The sequence below is a fragment of the Aedes albopictus genome, chromosome 1 (assembly GCF_035046485.1).
Source record: "Aedes albopictus strain Foshan chromosome 1, AalbF5, whole genome shotgun sequence".
In the NCBI taxonomy this organism is placed as follows: Eukaryota; Metazoa; Arthropoda; class Insecta; order Diptera; family Culicidae; genus Aedes; species Aedes albopictus.
In genome coordinates, this window is record NC_085136.1 from 63,323,623 (window position 1) to 63,349,447 (window position 25,825).

General features: G+C 42.0%; 1 protein-coding gene across 4 annotated transcripts in view; it reads right to left on the reverse strand.

The window, feature by feature from the left end:
• The window catches only part of LOC115264505 (uncharacterized), a 151,387-nt gene that overhangs the window by 67,442 nt on the left and 58,120 nt on the right, over window positions 1–25,825 (reverse strand). The gene's annotated exons all lie outside the window — the stretch shown is intronic.

Genomic DNA, 25,825 nt, shown 5'->3' on the forward strand with positions numbered 1-25,825 from the left:
CACTAAATCACTATTCGCCTGGTTGACCCTAAACTCCGTTTATGTGCTAGGTATACTGGTTAAGTATAACTCCGATATACACGTATTCCAGTATAAGTGCGATATATCAGAACTAGTTTAACCAGGATTTAATTAAAAATGATTGGAAATTGTTTTGTTTTCTTTCTTTTACTAGGACAAAAAAAAACATTCACGAAACAAAATCAATACTGCAACTTTATTCGCTTAAATAACTAACAAAATCGTAAATTTAAAATGGTTTCGTGATGACAGAGACATTCAGGAACTTCGCGGTATCCTGCTGTTCTATGGAAGCGTTGTGTAGCATAATGTACAGGAACAAGATTACATCGACGTTGAACCGGTTCGTGGGTAGCAGCTACTGGAGACACATTCCGTCAGCCGCGGCGTGAACTAGAAATCCGATCGTAGTAACGTAATGTTACTTTTCAGATCACTTCCAACGAAACACACACTAGTTCTCATGACCTACCTCGGACAAACCCAATAAGTTTGTGGTGCCACTGTTAACGTTTTCGGAGGGGAGCTCGTTCGATTGAACCAGGCCGCAGGTTATCTGTTCCTTGGTGGTTTTCTCCATTCGGGCGTTTTCCGGTCGTTTGAAGTGGCGTCATTTGACTCAGGCTGCAGCATCAGCGACTACCTGTCGGTTCTGGAGTTCACCTTGTTGCCTTCGAAGTTCACTTCCGGAATAAACTTTCGCTCCTGCCAGCAATACCTGCGCAATCGGTACCCACAGCAAAATTCCCGTTGGACAGCGAGTTAACACCACCGTTCCGTTCTTTGTCCGATGTTTTCGCTTGGGATGCGACTCTGGTGTTTTGGGTCGGTTTACCTCCAATTTCGGAAAACACTCCGCTTCCGTTTAGCAGCGAAGACGGCATCGGTGGTTATCTTTGGGGTGATGGTTCTTTCTGCTGGTGATGGACAGCGGCTGTGGTCTCCTCCATTCCGACTGGAAGATTCAGGTTCGAGGAAACGGTCGGGATCAATTATTTTTTATTTGACGCGGTTACAGCATACACTTTTAAGAATATTTTCGCGCAAATCTAGCTCAGTTTAACTTGTTAGCCTTATTGCCCGTTGTGAAGATTTATAGATTCAGACGCAAATAAATGATTAGGCGCATTTTCAGCGTAGGTGCGTTAGAAATGTTTGTTTACAATATAAAACTAGCACCAAATGTGTACCTAACAACACAGCGTAAAATATTCACCAGGACGCGGTCTGGTTTTATATCTGTGAGCCCACGCAAGAAAAATCCACGCAACTAATTTTCGCGCAGGAGTCTAAACAGGTGGAATCTCCGCAATACCATGTATACTTTTTAAACTGGGGCATGTGTAAACCTCATGTATGACAAAATTGTTTAGTTTGTAAACTATTTCCGTTTAGGAATGTTTCAGAGTGTAAGTAAGCCTGATATGTAGTTAACGTAGACCTTCCTAACAGCTGAGCCGCGTTGATGCATTACTCATCGCATCTTTGGTCAGGAGGTTACTCATTGACATGCTGACCGACGCAGCACTTGAACCACGAGCCTCATAAATAGAAGAACACTCATTGCAACGGGCATCATGTCTGCGGACACTTCTCGCACTAATGAACAGGCGAAATCCGATACCACTCGGGGCTCCCCTGTGTTAACGGTAACATGTTACAACTCACAGCAACACGCGTAATGACCTTTTCAAAGCCCCCGCCGCCGCCGCCGCCACCGCCTTTGACTGGCCATTCGATGTGACAACCAACTGACAAGCCGATGGAGGTTGATCCCACCACCAAGCTATGCCACCATCAGCGCACATAATTAGCTGACTGGCCGACAGCGAGAGAGGGTGAGGAATTTGTTTACACTTTGGGAACGATGAAAACTGAAACATGCACCAATTTGCGGATAATTTACTGGAGTTTTTTCTCGTTTGAGTGGCGCAAAGATGCGCCATTTCCTCGCGTAGATCATAATCGTAGTAGGCGAGAGGCAGCCAGCACACATGTTTGTTCGTGGTTTCTAGGCAACCGAACATCAGATTGGTGGAAACCCGAGATCAAGAAGGAATGCTGCGCCGGCACCTCAGATGATTTACATTAATTTCTATGTTTATTACCGAGCATTAGTCTAGTGTATCAGAATTTTGAGGCGAAGGAATTCCCGGTTGGTTGAAAAAAAAAAAACTCGATCCATAAGGTAGGTCGAGAAATTTGCGCACCAAGTTGGAGCTCATTAATCGGACAGACATTCGACTAGGTAGGAGGCGATCGGAGTGAAATGTGTGGGCCTGCTATACGATATACGAATGCAAAATGTTCAAATTGTCAGAAAAGCTTCTAGAGAATAACTGGGAAGTAATCTGCTCATGAAACACTAAACTGGGAAGCAGGTTCTGTCCCAGTTGAAAAGTAATGCCAGAAAAAAGAAGAAACATTCAAAAGAAAGGCCAAACCTATGTCGAAAGCTCAACGCATTTTACCCAAAGACTGGGAAAATCATCTCAAAAGAACCGACATATGATGGTTGAAAGGTGGTAGCAGGACTTCAACGAACACCATAATGGCCGGCAAGCTAAGGATGTCTTTCTGCGATTCAAGATCATCAAGACAGCTGACGAGTGGTGGTGCTATGTCCTATCAATAAACTGAAATACATATCATAAACTTAATAATATGCAAAAGGTTTTGACTTCTAAAATGCATTTTGTTCCCTTTTCTCGATGTTGCAGCCACGCACAAGGCACTACGAACCGTTGATTCCAGTTGGTTCAGTCTTAATTATAGGAAAGTATTTAATTGATTTCGCTCTTCGTCATCGACAGCAGCTGCCAGAGCCAGACGACCGGAACTACCACCAACTGGGCCCATAACCTAGCGGCAGCGGCAGCAGTCTACGACATTTCTCCAAATTGACCTTTCGCTTGCTTGGCAAATTAGCGCGTGATTCGCCGCTGGCTGATGACGAAGACATGGCCTACTACCGAGAAGAAAATATCATTAAAATCGAGGGAGTCGCACTCACGTAAATCAAACTGCGAGCTCAACTAAGTGATGGCCTGCTTAGAGTGCAACAGTGACGCGGTCGATTGCTTATTTTGATTAGACTTAGGGGCCTTTCACAGCTCTGAAGAAATAGAATAACAGTGCAAACCGTCGGAAGTCGCAGCTAAGCTGAGTTTTTCACATAACTGTATACATTTAGGACACGAGGAAGCTAAGCGAAGTTGTTTGCTTTTACTAACCATCAACAATCTCAACTCGCGAAGTTTGAAGGAAAACAAACAAGCTTTTGGTGCGCGACTGGAAGGAGCATCGTCCGGGCGAGTGGACGTGGATTGCTTTCGATTGGTCCAGTAGGTCGTTCCATTTCGGGATGGGAAGTTGCTTAAGTTATCGAAATCGAGCCAAATGGTAACTAGAACAGAATTGGAATGAAATTGATGCTGTACAAACGTTTCTCCAACTATTTCAAATCAGCCTTCATTTGAACAAAAGCTGAGCACAAGAGGTTCAATCCTTTATTCAGCTCCTAAGCATCTAATTTTGGTGATTTTATTCAACCTTTAGCTGATTTGAGGTTCATTGGAAGGCTGATTTAAGGCCTAATATGCGCTTAATCAGTAATCAATTAAATTTGTTAATTGTGTAAAAATAAAATGAAAACATTTTCGTGAGCCTATTTTTACCATTAGCTGCGTCTATTTCCAGAAGAGATGTTTAAGAATGTATGAATTAATCTGTTGGAAAACTGGCAATTGAGCTCGGACCTCCCGATTTATAGTCACTCGCCTTAGCACCCACACCACACACAATTGTATACATATCCTCGATAACAAGAGCATTACATGCTGTGTCTGAATTGTCAAGAACATAAGTTGAACGAAGTCTGCATTGAGGCTGAAGAAGCGATGTGGACTTCACGAAAACATGCTTGGATCAGCTGTTAAAAAATATTTGATTAAAGGTTGAACAACAGATGATTAACTGTGCATGTTGGTGTATGCTTTAAAGCTGGTTACCCAGACGGATAATATTCCATTCAACTTGATATTCAGCCATCTATGTATTGCTGATTAAAGAGGTTGAACAAACCATACTTCAGACCTATATTCAGCTGTCATTGTGTTCAGCCATAGGTATCAGAAGGCCGGCTCCAGAGGCACCAGAGTTACTTGGGGTTTGCTGACGAAAGTCCTGATAAAATACCGGAAGAAGCTCTTTGGAAAACGTTCGATGACATTTGTAAACAATCTGCCATATAGAATTTTGGGAAGCCGTCTTGGTTTTAGAGACTGAAACTTCATCAAACAGCCACTATCTTGAATTTGGTGCAACCATCTTGGATTTTAGATCGTCATCTTGGATATTCTGGTTGCCATTTCTTGAATGCAGATTCTACAGATCTCCACTAAATAGCCGCCATCTTAAATTTGAGCCGCCATCGTGGATTGTAGATCACCATCTTCAGACTCCAGATATCTTTCTCATATCAAACACAGTAAGATTTTATCACCCTCCGCGCGTCAGTCCTTAATTTTTCATACATTTGTAGTTATATTTGGAAGCAATTAAGTGATTTGAATAAAGTGAGTAAATGCTTTTACTTTGATTAAATGCATGTGTCAAAGCATTCGCTAAGGTTGGTATGATATAACTGAAAGGATGAGCATTTACTTTTCGAACATCGTAATCCTTATGGGTCTCCAGTTAGCCTAGTGGTTGAGGCTATGGATCGCCAATCCGGAGACGGCGGGTTCGATTCCCGTTCCGGTCGGGAAAATTTTCTCGACTCCCTGAGCATAGTGTATCATTGTACTTGCCTCACAATATACAATTTCATGCAATGGCAGGCAAGGAAAGCCCTTCAATTAATAACTGTGGAAGTGCTCAAAGAACACTAAGTTGAAGCGAGGCAGGCCAAGTCCCAGTTGGGACGTAGAGTCATAAAGAAGAAGAAGAAGAAGAATCCTCATGAATAAAGTTGAGAAACCTAAGTACAGGGGATAGACAAAATGATCGGGACAGGCAAAATTTTCACTTTCCAAAAAATGTTCAACTAGCTGTAACATTTCGAAAAGTGCATCAAATATTCTCAAATTTTTACTGTAAGTTCTTCAACTAGTTGTATATCAGTAGACAAAGTTTGGAAAAGATCGGACAATTTTTCACGAAGTTATAAAGATTTTTGAAAAAGATAAAATTATCCGATAGCCAACTTTGAGCTGTTATATCTCCGGATTCAATGAACCGATTGCAATGAAATTTTGACCATTTATGACTTATATAATGAACTCTGGAAAACATTTAACTTAACTTGAAATTTTTAACAAGCGAAAAAGTTATAGCGATTTTATTTTTATCACGATTTTTTAATAAATTGGTCTATTTTTAATATGCATCCCATTACTTTTTCAATTTATTGACGGCTATGATGTTACTTTCCTTCAAAACACATTTATATATAAGTCATTTGGAGGGAATTTAAATGAACTATAATTTGCATCTTGAATTTTGAAACGATGTTGAAGTTTTGGATAATTTGGTGTTTTATAAGGAAAATAATCTAACCGTTGTAATTTCCTTTCGTGTTAAGAATTTTAAGTTGAGTCAAACGTTTTTTAAAGCTTATTATGTAAGTCATAATTGGTCAAAATTTCATTTCATTCGGTTCATTGAATCCGGAGATATAACAGCTCAAAGTTGGCTATCGGATAAATGTACCTTTTTCTTAGAATCTTTATAACTTCGTGAAAAATTGTTCAATCTTTTCCAAATTTTGTCCACTGATACACAACTAGTTGAGGAACTTACAGTAAAAATTTGAAAATATTTGATGCACTTTTCGAAAAGTTACAGCTAATTGAACATTTTTTGAAAAGTGAAAATTTTGCCTGTCCCGATCATTTTGTCTATCCCCTGTAAATTCTCACAAAAGGTTGAGTCATCTACAGACCATGCTCAGTCGAAAATGAAGACATTTATATGTTGCTTATGTTGTGCGAAGGACAATTACCACCCTTAGGGCAGCTCTGATAACCCTTCGGGGCCACAAGTGTCCAGTTCTATGAAAATTGCATAACCTAAATTGGGAACTCGAGGAAATTCTAGCAGAATCCTAGGTAAAACTCCTGGAGGAGCTTCAGGATGAATCACAGGAACTCCTGGAGGAATCCCAGCAAGGACTTCTTGAAGAATCCCAGTAAGAACTCCTGGAGGAATCCGAGTAGGAACTTCAGGAGGAATCTTAGTACTTCCTAAAGGAATCCCAGAAGAAACTTCTGGAGGAATCTCAGGGCCAAGAGGAACTCCAGTAGAAATCCCAAGAGGAACTCCTGTACTGCCGTTCTAAGCATATGTATTTGTCCCATGTTATATGGGAATATAACATGGGACAATCGGGCGTAGAACGGCAGTGTAGGACTACTAAGAGGAACTCCTGGAAGAGCCCCAGGAGGAACTCCTGGAGGAGTCTCAGAAAAAAACTCCTGAAGAAGTCCTAGGAGAAACTCCAGGACGAATCCCAATAAGAAATCCTGGAGGAATTCGAGGAGGAACTTCAGGAGGAATCTCAGGACTTCCTGGTGGAATTCCATACGGAACTTCTGGAGGAATCCCAGGAGGAACTCTTAGAGGAGTCCGAGTAGGAACTACAGGAGGAATCTCAGGAATTCCTGGAGGAATCCAAGGAGGAATTTCTGGTGGAATCCTAGGAGGAACCCCTGAAGGATTCCCAGGATGACCTCCTGGAGGAGTTCCAGGATGAACTCCTTGAGGAATCCCAGGAGGAAATCCTGGTGGAATCCCAGGAGGAACTCCTGGAGAAGTCCGGGGAGGAACTTCAGGAGGAATCACAGGATTTGCTAGAGGAATTCGATGAAGAATTCCTGGTGGAATCCTAGGAGGAACTCCTGGAGTGATCCCAGGAGAAACTCCTGAAGGAATCCCTAGGAGGAACTCCTGGAGGAATCCCCAGGGATAACTCCTGGACGAATCCCCAGGAGGAACTCCTGGAGGAATCCCCAGAAGAAGCTCCTGGAGAAGAAGGAACTCCTGGAGGAATACCAGGTGGAACTCCTGGCAGAGTCCCAGGAGAAACTTCTGGAGGAATCACAGGAGAAACTTCTGGAGGAATCCCAGGAGAAACTCCTGGAGGAATCCCAGGAAAAACTCCTGGAGGAATCCCTAGAGAAATTCCTGAAGGAATCCCTAGGAGGTACTCCTGGAGGAATCTTCAGGGATAACTCCTGGACGAATCCCCAGGAGGAACTCTTGGAGGAATCCCCAGAAGGAGCTCCTGGAGAAATTCTAGAAGGAACTCCTGGAGGAATACCAGGTGGAACTCCTGGCGGAGTCCCAGGAGAAACTTCTGGAGGAATCCCAGGAGAAACTCCTGGAGGAATCCCAGGAGAAATTCCTGGAGGAATCCCAGGAGAAATTCCTGGAGGAATCCCAGAAGGAACTCCTGGAGGAATCCCAAGAGGAACTCCTGGAGAAATCCCAGGAGGAACTCCTGGAGAAATCCTAGCAAGAACTCCTGGAGGAATTCCAGGAGGATCTCCTGGAGGAATCCCAGGAGAAACTCCTGAAGGAATCCTAGGAGAAACTCCTGGAGGAATCCCAGGAGAAACTCCTGAAGGAATCCCAGGAGAAACTCCTGAAGGAATCCCAGGAGAAACTCGTGGAGGAATCCCAGGAGAAACTCCTTGAGGAATCCCCAGGGAGAACTCCTGGATGAATCCCTAGGAAGAACTCCTGGAGGAATCCCCAGGAGGAGCTCCTGGAGAAATTCTAGAAGGAACTCCTGGAGGAATCCCAGGTTAAACTCCTGGAGGAGTCCCAGGAGAAACTTCTGGAGAAATCCCAGGAGAAACTCCTGGAGGAATCCCAGGAGAAATTCCTGGAGGAATCCCAGAAGGAACTCCTGGAGGAATCCCAGGAGGAACTCCTGGAGGAATCCCAAGAGGAACTCCTGGAGGAATCCCAGGAGGAACTCCTGGAGGAATCCCAAGAGGAACTCCTGGAAGAGTCCCAGGAGGAACTCCTGGAGGAATCCTTGGAGAAATTCCTGGTGGAATCCCAGAAGAAACTCCTGAAGGAATCCCAGGAGAAACTCGTGGAGGAATCCCAGGAGAAACTCCTGGAGGAATCCCCAGGGAGAACTCCTGGATGAATCCCCAGGAAGAACTCCTGGAGGAATCCCCAGGAGGAGCTCCTGGAGAAATTCTAGAAGGAACTCCTGGAGGAATCCCAGGTTGAACTCCTGGAGGAGTCCCAGGGGGAACTCCTGGAGGAATCCCAGGAAAAACTCTTGGAGGAATCCCAGGAGAAATTCCTGGAGGGATCCCAGGAGGAGGGATCCCAGGAGAAACTTCTGGAGGGATCCCAGAAGGAACTCCTGGAGGAATCCCAGAAGGAACTCCTGGAGCAATCCCAGGAGGAACTCCTGGAGGAATCCCAGGAGGAACTCCTGGAGGAATCCCAGAAGAAACTCCTGAAGGAATCCCAGGAGAAACTCGTGGAGGAATCCCAGGAGAAACTCCTTGAGGAATCCCCAGGGAGAACTCCTGGATGAATCCCCAGGAAGAACTCCTGGAGGAATCCCCAGGAGGAGCTCCTGGAGAAATTCTAGAAGGAACTCCTGTAGGAATCCCAGGTTGAACTCCTGGAGGAGTCCCAGGGGGAACTCCTGGAGGAATCCCAGGAGAAACTCCTGGAGGAATCCCAGGAAAACTCTTGGAGGAATCCCAGGAGAAACTCCTGGAGGGATCCCAGGAGGAACTCCTGGAGGGATCCCAGGAGAAACTTCTGGAGGGATCCCAGAAGGAACTCCTGGAGGAATCCCAGAAGGAACTCCTGGAGCAATCCCAGGAGGAACTCCTGGAGGAATCCCAGGAGGAACTCCTGGAGGAATCCCAGGAAAAACTCCTGGAGGAATCCCAGGAGAAACTCCTGGAGGAATCCCAGGAAAAACTCTTGGAGGGATCCCAGGAGAAACTCCTGGAGGAATCCCAGAAGGAACTCTTGGAGCAATCCCAGGAAAAACTCTTGGAGGAATCCCAGGAGAAACTCCTGGAGGGATCCCAGGAGGAACTCCTGGAGGGATCCCAGGAGAAACTCCTGGAGGAATCCCAGAAGGAACTCCTGGAGGAATCCCAGGAGAAAGTCCTGGAGGAATCCCAGAAGGAACTCCTGGAGGAATCTCAGGACTTCCTGGAGGAATTCGATGATGAATCTGGAGAAAATCCTGGAGGAATCCCAGGATAAACTCCAGGAGGAATCCCAGGATGACCTTCTGGAGCAGTCCCAGAAGAAACACCTGGAGGAGTCCCAGGAGGTGCTCCTGGAGTAATCCCAGAAGGAACTCCTGGAGGAATCCTCAGGAGGATCTCCTGGAAGGATCCCCAGGAGGAACTCCTGGAGAAATTCTAGAAGGAACTCCTGGAGGAATCCTAGGGGGAACTCTTGGAGGAATCCCATGTGGAACTCCTGGAGGAATCCCAGGAGAAACTCCTAGAGTAATCCCAGGAGAAACTCCTGGGGGAATCCCAGGAGAAATTCCTGGAGGAATCAAAGGAGAAACTCCTGGAGGAATTCCAGGAGAAACTCCCGGAGGAATTCCAGGAGAAACTCCCGGAGGAATCCCAGGAGAAACTCCTGGAGGAATCCCAGGAGAAACTCCTGGAGGAATCCCAGGAGGAACTCCTGAAGGAATCCCAGGAGGAACTTTTGTAATATTCCCAGGAGGAACTTTTGTAATAATCCCAGGGTAAACTTCAGGAAGAATCCCAGAAGAAACTTCCAGAGGTATCCCAGGAGGAACTCCAGAAGGAACCACTTAAGAAAACCCTGGAAGGAATCGCAGGATGTATCCCAGGAGGAACTGCAGGAGGAAATCCTGTAGAATCTCAGGAGGAACTCTAGAAGGAACTCCAGGTGGAACTGCATGAGGAAATCTTAGAATGAACTCCTGGACGAGTTCCAGAAGATACTTCTGGTTTAATCTCAAGAAGAGCTCTGTAAGAATTCCAGGAGCAACTGTAAGATAAAACCCAGGAAGAACTCTTCAAAAGAAATCCCAGAATGAATAGCTGCTGGAATAATCCAAAAGATTATACTGCAATAGACAAAACAATTAAAGGAATTTTAAAAACAACTCTTTGATAAACCTGGAGGAATCCCATGAACAAAGATAGGAGGAATCCCTAAACCAGCTCCCAGGAACAAACTCTATAGGAATCCCTACAACTTTTAAACTGTCTCGCTGGAGGATTTCGTTGGGTACTCATAGAAACACGTAAATGAAATATCAGGAAAAATCGCAAGCATAGTATCAGGGCCACAGGTTGTTCCGGATTATCTCTACTTTTAGCTGAATCAGGATATTCGTCCTCCCATCCTCAGCTACTCATCCTAAATTTACTGATTTTCATTCATGTGACTCAAAAACCAAAACGAAAACACCAGTTTTGATAGGGCAAACGCTATGTTCGAAATTCGAACTTACTCTGAGTAAAGCACAACTTTATTCATACGGTTTTGAATAAATGCTCAAACAGTTTACTTTGCTAAAGTCAGGTTTGCCTTTAGTAAATACTCATTTTTTTCATATCACTTATTGTTTCCCCTCTTTTTCAATGTGAATGCTCAAGACGCGTTTTTCAAGGCTCAAAATATTGAAAATGTGTATAGTTTTTGTAGAATGTTTTAAGGCATTTCTGAAAAGGGGCGTGATAAAATCGGAACAGTACTACCCATATTGCATGGTTTTAGAGCCAAAAACTCAATTAAACATCCGCCACCTTGAAATTTCGTTCCGCCATCTTAAATATTAGGCCACCATCTTGAATTTCGGTCTGATATCGTGGACTTTCTGGTCTCCAGAGTTGATTGCCGCACAAAATTCGTCAACCATGCTAAATGTAATAAAAATCAGCGCAGTTTGATGTGTCGCATGATAGGGCTTGGGTCAGTTTTATATATGGCCAGTTCCGACGGTGCTGGTCCGGATCACTAAAACGGCCATAACTTCGGAATGCCTTGACCGATTCGAACCATTTTCAATAGCAAACAATGCGGTAAAATTCCGGTTCGATTGAAGCAAAAATCCGAGAAATCAGCCAATGGGAAGTGTCTTAAAAGTGAGTGAACTTTTTTTGCTCACAGACATACACACATACACACATACAGACATCATCTCAATTCGTCGAACTGAGTTGATTGGTGTATGTGACTTGACCTTCCGAGCTTTCTATCGAAAATTCGTTTTTGGAGTGAGCATATAGCGCCTTTCAGTACACTTTGGTGTACGAGAAGGGCAGAATCATAGAGTAAGATCTAAAGATATCTCTGGAACACATGTCCGGGTCTTTTGATACGTATTTTTAGTACTAATTAACCATGGAATCCAATTTCGAACACTCCCACCATACATCATTTGGGACAAATTGCCATCGCGAAAACCCAATAGTCCCAAAATGCCACCGCACCACAAACTCAATCTTCCACAAATCACCGATGGGTAACAGAGCGTCCATAAAATTGATCATAAAACAGTTGCAATTGACTGACCCCTCCGTGCTTCTTCGCGAGCTATCATCTTTCAACTCCCGGACCGGGACCGTCCGTTGATCATCAACGGTTGATGTGAGGCGTGTGCAAATTCTCTACAGTCATAAATCACGAACTGCACTAGTTCTTCAATAAATATTCCGAAAATATTAATTTTATGTGAAATTGACTGACCCCCCCCCCCCTTTCCCCGGCTTCCCGTGATCTGCTGTCGATCAGTTCGATCGCACCATCAACAAAGAACGATCAAGGTCCATAGCCGAGTCGGTGATCGGTATGCCCTACACTAAGGTAAATGTTCACGGTAATTCTGTAACGTCATTCGTGTGAAAGTCATTACATGAGAATGTAAAGTAATTCCTCAAATTTGTATTGACTGATTACGTTATTTTCACACGTTTGATGGGAACGTGTGAAAATAACGCGACGTGCTCAAATCTGTGAGAAAATTTTCCCAGTGCATCCGGGGAGAAAGCAGGTGGCTAGAAAATAACGTACATTTAAATGCTGCCGCCTGCCATAAGCAATCAAAAAGTTAGTCGCAGTTCTATGAGAGAAAATTGCGTGCCGTTCTCGAACTAGAGGAATTCTGGGGGAGAAAGGGGAAAGGCAGCATTTTATGAAGCGGTCCATTAAAATTTTCCTGCGCTTCAAAGATCAAAGTGCACCGTGAAATGAAATTGTTATGACTGTGGCTCTGTTTCGCTCTTTCAGCAGAAGCAGCACCGTCTTTCTCGTCTATGTGATGATCATAGAGAATTGGAAAATTAAAGTGGAATTTCGCCATCCAAGGAACGTGTGCTCCGATCGGGAGCTAAGCCGCACCACCACCACCGGGGCAGAAAACATTTCCCGCAATTATTACGGCTGCTGCGATATTATTTTGAAATATAAACGGTAGTAAATTGAGTTCGGTTCTGTAATGGGAAGCAGGCTGTGCCAGAGCTGGATGGTGGTTGTTTGTTTACAAACAAGTTTGATGCGAAAAATGTGCAAAGTATTAAAGTGTTGCTATGGCTTCCGCATCTTGGGAACTAAGTTTGGATCATTGATTCTCCATCATCTTTTAACAATATTCTTTATTACACCAACGAACCTAACCTCAAAATGACTGACAACTCTCTGGTTATTTTGACAGATGTAACAGGAGCATGAAAAGGACGGCAATGAGATCGATACAGTAGAATACATGATCCGTCTTTTTCGTTCATGTGTGTGGTCTGTCAAAATGACCAAAGAAGTGTCAAACATTTTCATGGCTAGCTTTGTTTGTGTAATGAAGAATTTTGTATAATTCGTAGAGTTCTTTATTTTTATAATCAATAATATTACATTACAACTGTGCTCCCTGAACCTGTAGGACGCTACACTGTATCAGTAATGTGGCAACAAACCATTGATAACGCTTGTAGATCTTCAGGTCTTTACTCGTGGAAGTTCTTGGAGGACCTAGAACATCTTTGGAAATTAGTTTCTTACAGAAAAATGATTCATGGACCTGTAGGATGTTACAACGTATCAGTAATGTACCAATAAACCATTAATTACGCTTGTAGATCTTAAGGCCTTTACTCGTAGGAGTTCGTGGAGGACCTAGCTAGATCATCTATGGAAAGTAGTTCAAGAATCATGCTCCATGGACCTGTAGAATGTTACACCCTGAGGTGTGCGAACTCAACTATTTTTGTCATTCAATTTGAGCATGTACCTTTTCTTCCAGTGCTTCCCGTTGCTGAGTTGCTTATCTCTATGGAGATTTATTTCAAAGTGCACGCATAAACTACTCCACACAAAGTTTAAATAGATGAATAACAGCAAAAGTTACAATCAAACGCATATATTCAGCTGATTTGGTCCGTCATGGGCTTGGAAGAATAATTTGCAAATATCGGGCAAGTTTTACACATAATTTTCAAATAACTAAACTTTAGAAAACATTTTTGTATCTGATGGCCAAGTTTGAGTGTCATTTAACGTTTTACTTGTTTAAGCATGACTAAATAAACCGAACTTGTATCCAGGCACACTCTGATCATTTTGGAGGTTTGGCAGCAGCCTGGCTGCTGTCAAATTTCAGTCCGCAATCCTCAGGTTACACCATATCAGTCATGTAAGAACAATCCATTGATTACGCTTGTAGATCTTAAGGCCTTAACTCACAGAGTTCATGAAAGACCAAGCATATCTTTGGAAATGAATTCTCTTCAGCACAATGCTCAATGGACCTGTAGGACGTTACACTGCATCAGTAATGTGACAACAAACCATTAATAACGCTTGTAAATCTTCAGGTCTTTACTCGGGGAAGTTCTTGGAGGACCTAGAACATCCTTTGGAAATTAGATACCGTGATTTCGGGTGAAATTGATCACTTTTTGCAGTTTTTGATGAATAATTTTTGAACACTTAACGATATGGTTAAATTCAATGCTTTAAAACAAGTACGACCATGGTTTTCATCAGTCAAAGAGATTGAAAATTCTACTGCAAATCATTTTATTACAAAAAATATCATTTGAAATGAAAAATCAAAAATTTTACTTTCGGGGTGAAATTGATCAGTCAGTGAAATATTGTTGTAAGTGCTGAACATATTTTTTCCACCTAAATTAATAACCCCGGAATGCGAAAAGCTATGCAAAACTTTTACAAGTTTACTAAATTTTTATTTATTTAATTTTGAAGTTAAATAAATCTTAAGAAAACGCCTAGAAGTATGCAATTTCCATACTAAATATGTTATAACTTCCAGAAAAGTACAATTTTATGCATAAATTTCAATATTTATAGAACTTTTGATGACGAAATCGGGTTAAGCGAATACTTGGCAGCCAGAAACAAAAATTCAAATATTCATTACATGTGCGATACAGCTACGGTAACAAAAGTTTGTAAGTGTCTTTGAAGTTCGCCTAACATGCAGTTTCGGAAAATATTGAATTTTATACAGAAATATGTATCTAATTGGCTGTAAAACATGTCAACTCATCATTCAATAGCTTTTGAGCCAGATGATGGACATTTTTTACAAATTGTTTTAAGTTTAAAGCGTTATTTTCAACAAATAAAAATGGCCCTTACGTTGATCAATTTCACCCCACTGATCAATTTCACCCGAAATCACGGTACTTATAGAAAAATGGTTCATTGATCTGTCGAATGTTACACCATACCAGTCTTGTAAGAACAATCCATTGATTACACTTGTAGATCTTAAAACCTTGAGGCCTTAGGCAGAGTTCATGAAAGTCCAAGCATATCTTTGGAAATTATTTCTCTTCAGCACAATGCTCAATGGACCTGTAGGACGTTACACTGCGTCAGTAATGTGGCAACAAACCATTGATAACGTTTGTAGATCTTCAGGTCTTTACTCGTCGAAGTTCTTGGAGGATCTTTACTCGTGGAAGTTCTTGGAGGACCTAGAACTACTTTGGGAATTATTTCCTTACAGAAAAATGGTTCATGGACCTTTAGGATGTTACAACGTATCAGTAATGTAACAATAAACCATTGATTACGCTAGTAGATCTTAAGGCCGTGGGAGTTCTTGAAGGACCTAGATCATCTATGGAAAGGAGTTCAAGAGCCATGTTACATGGACTTGTAGAATGTTACACCATATCAGTTATGTAAGAACAATTGATTACGCTTGTAGATCTTAAGGCCTTAACTCGCAGAGCTCATGAAAGACCAAGCATAACTTTGAAAATGAATTGAAGTTCTTGGATAACCTAGATCATCTTGTAATTCGATCTTAACAGAACCGTACTCCAGGAATCACCTTCAGGAAAACCCCCATTTAATCCCTTCTAGCCCCCCATGTATTATTCATCTTGGAGTTCCTAGGATATTCTTCCTAGAGTAGATATTTCTCTAGAAGTTCCTCGAAAATTTCTTCAGGAGTCCCTCGGGAATTCTTGCAGAAGTTTCTTGGGAATTCTCCAGGAGTTTCTAGGAAGTTCTTCCAAAGGTTCTTCGGAAAATTTTCCAGAAGTATATCGTGAATTTCTCCAGGAGACCCTCGGAAATTCCAACAGGAACTCTTAAGGGATTCTTCGAACAGTTCCTCTGTAATTTCTGCAGGACTTCCTCGGGAATTCATCCAGAAGTTTAATGGAAATTTCTCCACGATTCCCTCTCCATGAGAATTCCACGGGAACTCCATCCAGAACTTTAATGAAATTTACCTCAGAAGTTCACCAAGATCTCCTCCAGCAATAATGCATGGATCTCTCCAAGTTTTCCCTAGTATTTTTCATGATTTTTCCCGAAAATTCCCATTGAAGATCTTCGTGTTTATTTGCACGAGTTCCACAAAGAAATCAGAAAATTCTTCCAGGAGTTCCACGAGAATTCCTCCGGGAATTTCTCATAATTCCTCCAAGATATCCTTGGAAAACCTCCAGAAGATCATCGGGAAGTCGCCCTGGAGTTCATTGGGAATTCCTCCTGGAGTTCCTCAGGTATTCCTCAGGGAGGACCTCGGAAATTCCTTCAGGAGTTCTTCGGGAGTTTCCCCAGAAGATCCTCGGGAATTCCTTGTGGTGATATTCGGGCATACGACTAAGAGTTCCAAGGAAATCCTCCAGAATTTCCTCGGGAGCATTACCAGCAATTCCTCGGGAATTCCTCCCTAAGTTTCCTAAAAAATCCTCCAGGAATTCCTCATGAATCTCTTCAGGAGTTCCTGGAGGTATTTAAAGAACATCCAGTTGACCTTCTGATAACCTCCTGAAAGATTTCCTGAAAATCTCCTGGAAGTATTTCCGAGAAAATGCTAGATGGTTCTCAAGGATTATCCTGGAGAAATTCTCAAGGAACTCCTGGAGGAGTTCATGAGGAACTCTTGGAAAAAAAATCGTGGAACTCATGAAGGAATTCACGAGTAACCCGTTAAGGAATTCCCAAATGAAATCTCAAGGTACTCCCGAAGGAATTCCCGAAGAACTTCAGATGAAATTATCCGCAAACGTCTGGTGCAATTCCCAAGAATCACCTGGGGGAATTTTTGGGAAACTTATGTCAGAATTCCGGAGGAACTCCTGAAAGAATTCCCGATGAAAGCCTGGAGGAATTTCCAGGATCCCCTAAAAGAATTCCCGAGAAGCTTCTAAAAAAATCTCGATGAACTTCTGAAAGGTTTCCTGTGAAACTCCTGAAAGAATACCCGAAGAACTCCTAGAAAAATTCCCGAGGAACTCCAGCAGAAATTCTCGAAGAACTCCTTTAAGAATTCTTGAGGAACTGCTGGAGGAATTTCCGAGGGACTCCAAGAGGAATACGTGGGAATCTCTTGAAGAGATTTGCAAGGAACTCCAGGAAGAATACCCAAGGAATTCCTGGATAAATTCCAGAAGAAGTTCAGGAGAAATTCACGAGGAGCTTCCGGAAAACTTTCGAGAAATACATGGAGGAATTCCCGACGAACTCCTGAAGAAATTTTCGGCAAACTCCTGAAGGAATTCCCAAGGAAGTCCTGAAAGTATACCCAAGAATCTCTTGACGAAATTTCCGAGGAACTCCTGGAAAAATCTCCGAGGAATTCGTGGAAAAATTCTCGAGGAACTCCTGGATGAATTCCAGAAGAAGTTCTAGAGAAATTCACGAGGAACACCTAGAACCCGGGTAGAGGTAAAATACTGACGATCAAAACATGATATTGGTTTGATTGATATAAGAGATAAAAGATCTGAAAATAATATCTGAAAAATGTTCCTGGAACATCTGAACAATATCAAAATTTGATATTTCAAGATCATATGAATAGCTCGCTGCTATTGGTTAGATCTTACAAAATCTAAATATGATTTGATGATGATGTTGCAGGAGTAAATTTTTGATTTTATTTTTAGATCTTTTATCTCTTATGTCAATCAAACCCATATCACTTTTTGATCTCTATATCAAAATACGCTATTATTGAGCTCTTTTCCTCTACTCGGGAAGAATTGCCGATGAACTCCTGGAGGATTTATCGAGGAGCTTCTGAGGAAATACGAGAAATACATGGAAGAATTTCCGAGGAAATCCTGAAGAAATTTTCGGTAAGCTCCTGGAGGAATTCCCGAGGAACTCCTGGAGGAATTACGAGGAATACATGGAGGAATTTCCCAGAAACTCAGAAGATGTTCTGGAGAAATTTAGGAGGAACTCCTAGAGGAATTCCCAATGAACTCCTGGAGGAATGATCGAGGAGCTACTGGAGGAATTCCCGAGGAATTCCTGAAGAAATTCTCAGCAAACTCCTGGAGGAATTCCCGAGAAACTTTTGCAGAAATTTGTCATGAGCTTCTGGAATTATACGCGATAATCTCTTGAAGAGATTTCCGAAAGAATCTCCGAGGAACTCATGAAAAAAATTCACAAGGAACTCCTGGAATTGTACATGAGGAACTTCTGGATAAATTCCACAAAAAGTTCCGGAGAAATTCACGAGGAACTCTAGGAGGAATCCTCGAGGGAATCCTGGAGGAATAATCGAGGAGCATCTGGTGGAATTCCGAGGAATACATGGAGAAATTTGACAGGAAATTCTGGAAGAATTCCCGAGGGACTCCTAGAGGTATTCCCGAGAATCTCTTGAAGAGATTTCCGAGGAACTCCCGAAAGAATCTCCGCGGAACTCGTGGAAACATTCCCGAGGAACTCGTAGATGAATTCCAGAAGAAGTTCTGGAGAAATTCACAAGGAACACCTAGAGGAATTTCCAAAGAACTCTTGGAGGAATTCTCGAGGAGCTTTTGGAGGAATAACCGAGGAACTCCTGAAGAAATTTTCGACAATCTCCTGGAGGAATTCCAGAGGAACTCCTGAAGAAATTTTCGGCAAACTCCTGGAGGAATTCCCGAGGAACTCCTGGAAGAATTTGTGAGGATGAGGAGCTCCTAGAAGTATATGTGATACTCTCTTGAAGAGATTTCCGAGGAACTCCTGGAAGAATCTCCGAAGAACTCGTGGAGAAATTCTCGAGGAACTCCTGGAAAAATCTCCCCGGAACTCATGGAGGAATTTCCGACGAACTAATGGAAGAATACCCGAGGAACTCCTGGATGGATTTCAGAAGAAGTTCTGGAGAAATTCACAAAAAAATCCTGAAGGAATTCCCGGTGAACTCCTGGACGAATTCTCGAGGAGCTTCTGGAGAAATTCCCGAGGGGCTAGTGAAGCAATTCTCGGCAAACTCTTGGAGGAATTCCCGAAGAACTCCCGAAGGAATTTGTGAGGAGCTCCTGGAAGTATACGCGATAATCTCTTGAAGAGATTTCCGAAAAACTCCTGGAACTCGTGGAGAAATTCTCGAGAAATTTCTGGAATGATCCCAAGTAAGGCGCCGTCCACAAATAACGTAACGCTCTAGGGGGAGGGGGGAGTACGGCCGAGCGTTACGGCCCATACAAAAATTTTCGGGTTTTCATACAAAAAAGCGTTACGGTGGGGGGAGGGGGGGTCGAAAAATGTCGATTTTAGCGTTACGTAATAAATGGATGCTGCCTAACACACTTGTCACCGAAAAGTCACGGCGGCGCAGGTTTTTGTTGCGCAAAAGTCACTGTGACCTACTTCTAGCAAGTAAGTATTTATTTGTTAGAAGTAAGTCGCAGTGACTTTTGCGCAACCAAAACCTGCGCCGCCGTGACTCTTCGGTGACAAGTGTGTTACTTGGGATACCCGAGGAACTCCTGGATGAAGAGGAATTAACAATGGACTCTTGAAAAAAATCTCGGCAAACTTTTGGAGGAATTCCCGAGGAACTCCTGGAGGAATGCGTGAGGAGCTCCTGGAAGTATACGCGATAAACTCTTAAAGAAATTTCCATGCAACTCCTGAAAGAATCTCCGGAAAACTCGTAGAGAAACTCTCGAGGAACTCCTGGAAGAAGACCCGAAAAACACCTGTAGGAATTAGCAAGAAGCATCTGGAAGGATTTCCTAGGAATACCTGGATGAATTCCAGTGGATATCCTTGAGGAATTCCAAAGTCGCTCATGAAGAAATTCCCAAGAAACTCTTGGTGGAATCCCCAAAGGGACCCCTAAAGAAATCGCCGAGGATGAAAGGTGAGAAATGAAAGGTGAAATATGAGAGATGAGTGATAAGAAATGAGCTTATGATGATGAGAGATGAGAGGTAAGAGAGATGAGAGATGAGTGATGAGGGGTGAAAGATGATGATAATAATGAGGGTGATGATGATGATGATAGTCACGATGATGATGAGAGATAGGAGATGATAATTATGAGAGATGAGCGACGAAAGATAAGAAGAGAGATAAGATGTGAGAGATAAGAGCTGAGAGATGAGAGATGAGAGATCAGATATGATGATGATAAGAGATGGGAGATGATGATTGCTGAGAGTTGGTGATGATGATGATGATAATTTTGCTTGAGGTTTACGACTGGAAATGGTTTGCTATGGAGATTCTGGTTTTCTCAGTCTAGGGAATCCAATCGATAAATTTTGCAATGCCTGACGTTTCGGTCTGATTTATTTGGCCTTTTTCAGGGCTAAAGCAATCCATCGTTTTCGTTTTTATCGTAAGTGCCACAGATTGTTAGAAGCTTCTTTTATCCTGCATATATAGTTTTTTAATAATTTGTTAAAGTACTTTTGGAGGGACACAGACACTCCAAACAACTGTGGCTCTAATGATTAAAACAAAAAAGCGATAGACAGCTTTACCCTTGAAAAAGGCCAAAACGTCGGGCAATGCAAATTTAATGGTTTTGATTCCCTAGACTGAGAAAGTCAGAATCTCCATAGTAGATGATGATAATGTGATATGAGAGAAAAGGAATGAGAGAGATGAGACATGATAGAGAGATGATAATGTTGAGTGGTAAGAGATGAAAGGTGAGTGAGAGGGTATGCGAGGTAAGAGAAAAGATGAAAGATGAGGGATGAGAGACGATGAAAGATGATAGGCGAACGACGAGAGATGAGAGATGATAGATAATTAGATACAGCAAATGATAGATGAAAGATGATAATAATGATGATGATGATGATGAGAGAAGGCAGAGGAGACATGAGGGATGAGAGATTAGAGATAGTGGTATTGACGATGAGAGATGATGGAAGATGAGAGATGGGAGATAGAAATGGTGATGTTGATAATGATGATGGCTATCTCTCATCAATGATGAGAGATAAGAAATGATGATGGAAGATTAGAGATGAGACATGGGAAGTGAAAGGTGAGAGATGTGAGTTGGATATGTATGATAGATGAGAAAACAGAGATTATGTTAATATGAAGTGAGAGACGAGAGATGGTGTTGACGATGATAATGATGACAGATAATGATAGATTAGAGATGAGATGAGAGATTAGAGGTGGAAGATGAGAGTTTGTGATGATGGTGATGTAGATGACGATGCGAGATTAGAGATATAGATAGAGATGATGATGATAATGATAATAATGATGATGATGATGATGATGATGGTGATGATGGGAGATGAGAGATGAAAAATGTGGGAGGAGGCATGAGAGATAACAGATGAGATATGGTGACTGAGAGATGAGAGGTGACAGATGAGAGATAAGAGATAATAGATGAAATATTATAAATGAAATTGGGAAGATTCATATCTCATGGTGAGAGATGAGAAATGGTGATAGATGAGAGATAATGAAAATTATCGGAGATACGAGATGAGTGATGAGAAATTAAAGATTATATATGAAAGATGAGAGATTAAGGATGAGATAATAGGTAAGACGTGAGAGATAATGATGATGAGAGATGAATAGAAGATAGACAAGAGATAAGAGATGATGATGATGATGAGAGATACGATATGAATGATGAGGTGGTGATGATGATGAAAGTTGAGAGAAGAGAGATGAGCGATAATAAATAAGACATGACAGACGATGATGTTGAGACATGCCAGATGCTAGATGAAATATTAGAAATATTAGCCGAGAGATGAGTTATGGGAGAAAAGAAATGAGAAATGAGGGAAGAGAGATGAGAGATAACCAATGAAAGATAAGAGACGAAGGCGAGATGAGAAGTCAGAGATGAGAGATAAGAGATGATAGATGAAACATCTATCGGAGATAATGATGATGAGAGATAATGATAATGAGAGCTGTCACATGAGAGATGAAGATGAGCGATGAGAAAGAGATAAGAGAGATCAGAAGGTGAGAGATAAGAGATTGGCATAACTGTGGTGATGGTTTAACCCTAGAAGGGATACCTGGGGTCCATTGGACCCCAGGCACCTTTCAGAGCTCGTCTTTGATGGAACACACTCAGCGAGGTGACGAAACTGAGGCCATGAAGGTATCCCTTTTAGGGTTATAGAAAAAGATTAATCGTTTGTAGAACGAAGGCAATTGTAAGTTGTGCCGCAATGAAGTGAAATGTAAACGAAGTGAATATTGTTAATGGGAATGTTGATGAAGGATATTCTTAAGAAATTTATGGACGAATTAAAGAAGAGTTCTGGGAAGAATATCTGTAGAAACGCCTGGATATACCTGAAATCTGTAGAGATTTCTGAAAAATCTCTTGAGAAATTTGCAAAAGAATGCATGTGGAAATGTTCCTGGAGATTTTGAATGAATGCATTTCTAAAAAGAATCGTAGAGATATTCCTAGCGATTTCCATGAACGTTTGGATGAATTTCCAAGAAAATACACGAAGAAACATACGGAGGAATTCTTAAAGTTATCTTTGTATGAATTTCGCTAGTAATCTCCAGAGGAATTCCCGCTGGAATGCAAAAATCTGTTCAAACATTCTTGCATGAGTTTCGGAAGAACGTTTGAAGGAAATTGCTGAGGAAATCCCGGAAGAAGATCGCAAAAAATACCTGTACGAATTCCTGTAGATATTCCTGGAAAAATATGTGGATAAACCGCTGAACGAGTTTCCAATGGAATCTGTAGAAAAACTGTTCAATGAATCCCAGATGAGGAAATTTCGACGAATTTTCTAATGGAGTTCCTGGAAAATTTTCCGAAGAGAAATTCGAAGTTATTTGAGTACTACCTACTAAATTTTTGTCTTTCTCGTACACCAATGTGTACTGAAAGGCAATATGTTCACTCAAAAAAAGAAAACATGCCCGTAGGGTCAAGTCACATATACCAATCAACTCAGTTCGACAAATTTAGATGATGCCTGTATGTGTGTATGTATGTATGTCTGTGCGCAGGAAGAGTTCGCCCACTTTTAAGGCATTTCCCATTGGCCGATTTTTTGGATTATAGCTCGAATCGAACCAGAATTTTACCGCATTGTTTGCTATTAAAAATGGTCCGGGTCGGTCAAGGCGTTCCGAAGTTATGGCCATTTCAGTGATCCGGACCAGCTCCGGTAGAAATGGCCGTATATAAAACTGAACCAAGCTCCATCATGCGACACATCAAACTGCGACGATGTTTGTAACCTTTAGCATGGTTGACGAATTTTGTGTGGAAATCAACACTGCAGATCAGACTATCCACGATATCAGCCCAAAATTCAAAATGGCAGCCTAATATTCAAAATGGCGGCTCCAAATTCAAGATGGCGGCTGTTCAATGGTGCTTAGGCTCTAAAACTATGTAATATGGTTATATCTAGCAAAGGAAAGATGTCTGGTGTCCAAAAATGGCGACCAGGGTATCCAAGATGGCGGTCTAAAATCCAAGATGACGGCATAAAATTGAAGATGGCGTCTGTTTTATGGAGTTTAAGGCTCTTAAACCATGCAATATGGATATATTTGGTATGGGAAATATGTCTGTGGTTCAAAAAATGATAACTAAAATATCCAAGATGGCGGCTCAAAATTCAAGATGGCGGCTGTTTTAGTGGAGTTTTAGGCTCTAAAACCATGCAATATGGGTATATTTGGTATGGGGAAGAAGTCTGGACTAACGATCATAATATTCAAGATGGCCTGTTTAAAATCTAAGATGGCGGCACCAAAGTCAAGATGAAGGATGTTTAATAGTTAATGGATTTTAATAAGGATTTAGGTTAAGATCGTTTGTAAAATCAACGTGTAAGATATTCTAGTAAGCTTAACATCATGAACCGCTGTAGCCTGTAGCTCTATGACTGAGAAAATTCAATATTTTGTGCAAAGTCCGTCACAATTTTATTTCCGAATGTAAGTATTATCAAAACAAACGGGTTATCTTTGGACGAAAGTGAATATCAAGCGCAAATTTATCCCATTCATTCTCTACGTCAACGCTGCCGGTCGGTGACTGACTGTACAGCAAACCAGTAGCACCAGGTCGACATTCATATCGCACTCGATGACAGCTTATTTCCCGTTTTTATGATATAAAATCTCCCCACTCCATGTGTGACACGTAGACGCACCAATCTGCTTATTAACGTTATAAAGTCGTAAAATCACACTGATCCCCGGGGGTATTTAATAACGATACTAATGGTGATTTATGTCTCATATACGGGAACGGAGCCCACGACGCACCATCCGAGCAGGCGAAGATCAGCAACAACCAACGCAACGGTAGACGACTCTTCCAACTAATATGTAGGGGGATCATCGCATCGCATCGCAGTATGTCGTATTTTCTAATTTTAAACTGACAACAAGAAATTAAAATCGAGCGAAAATAGAAAGTCATAGCAGGCGCGGTATATGATGACAGGAGAATGTGAACCTAGAAGGGTGTGAGGAAGGGGAGGGGGGTCAAACGTGCAAGCAAGTTGGGGGAAGTGGGGTTGAAGGCGCCCCGTCGAGGTTAAATTTAAGATCCACGCACGTATCAGCACTTCGTGCGATACACTGGCAAAGTTGGAGGGTATAAAATGCATTTATTGAGCAAAATGATTCAGTTCAATATTACGAGCATTACAAATGAAAATATTGCTCCGTTATTGAAAACAATCAACATCCAAAAAATGAAGAAATACATGCAGTTTTCCTTAAACATGAGTTTATTGAGGGATTAAGTCCAAAGTTTACATGAATATAAGCTTAAATAAAGACAAATCAGGGGAGGGGAAAGTTCAAAATCGGGCCTTAGGGAAGATTAAGAGAGAGAAAAGGGATTCCGGGTCATTTGGCCGAATGCCGTTTTGCCGAAATATTAATAATGAGCTCAAGTGATCATGCCACTGTTTTCCACATTGGTTTTACTCGAAAGAACAGGTTATGAGTTATCCTTCCGTAATTCGCGTGGTTGGCCATGTCCGCGAGCACCACACTAATGTTGAGTATAAAAAGCGAGATTCTTCCAACGTGTTGTTCAAAATAATACAGTGCGATCACTCGAAGATTAAAGAAAGAGCAATCTCTTATAAAATATTGACAGTTTCTGTGCAAACTAATTCTTGAATGAAAAAAACTAGAAAAAATAACTTATGTTTAAAAGTAGGAACCTGGAGCTCCTCCGAGACCTCCTGAAACACCCCTTAAATCTACAGATGCCCCCTGAGACCCCATGGAGCGCCCTTGGGACTTCCTAAAACGCTCTTGGGGCCCCTGGGACCCCCCTGAAACGCCCCTAATACCTCCATATAGGAGAGCCGGCCTTCTACCGTATAGGGTCGTTTCGGAGAGATCCCCTGAAAAGCCATAAAGACCCTCTGAAGTGCCCCTGAGACCTTCTAGTACCTGTGTGAAAAATGAGCCTATTTTTAAAATCAGTTACTCCTTGAAACTTCCTTGGACCCTGAAACTTACTTGGACACTTATGCGACGTCCAGGCACCCTACGGAACCTACTGAAACTCCTTTCAGGTATCTCCTGATCATCTGAATAGCCCCTGAGATGCTCTCAAGTGCCCCCATGGAAACCCTTGAAGCCTCCAGGAGCTTTCTGAAATCCCCTTGGACTCCTTTGGAAAACACTTAAGACCTGCTCAAAACGCCACTGATACTCTCTGAAATGCTCTTGAGTTCCGTTGAAATGCACCTGAGACTTCCTAGTACGCCTGAAGTCCCCTGAAATCCCCTTAGATAACTGAAACCTCCTAAAATGCTCATGAGATTTTCAGGTACCCCCCTGAAACATCCTTCCAAAGTAACATTTCTTAATCAAACAAACTAAAAGATAGAACCATCATAAAACAAATACTAAAGGTATAAGGATTTAGGACGGTTCTCAAATAACTATTGTCACAGAAGAGTCACGGCAGCGCTGGTTTTTGTTGAGCAGAAGTCATTGTGCCATACCTTAACAAATAAATACTTACTTGCTAGAATTATAACACAGTGACGCAACTAAAACCTGCGCCGCCGTGACTCTTCCATGATAA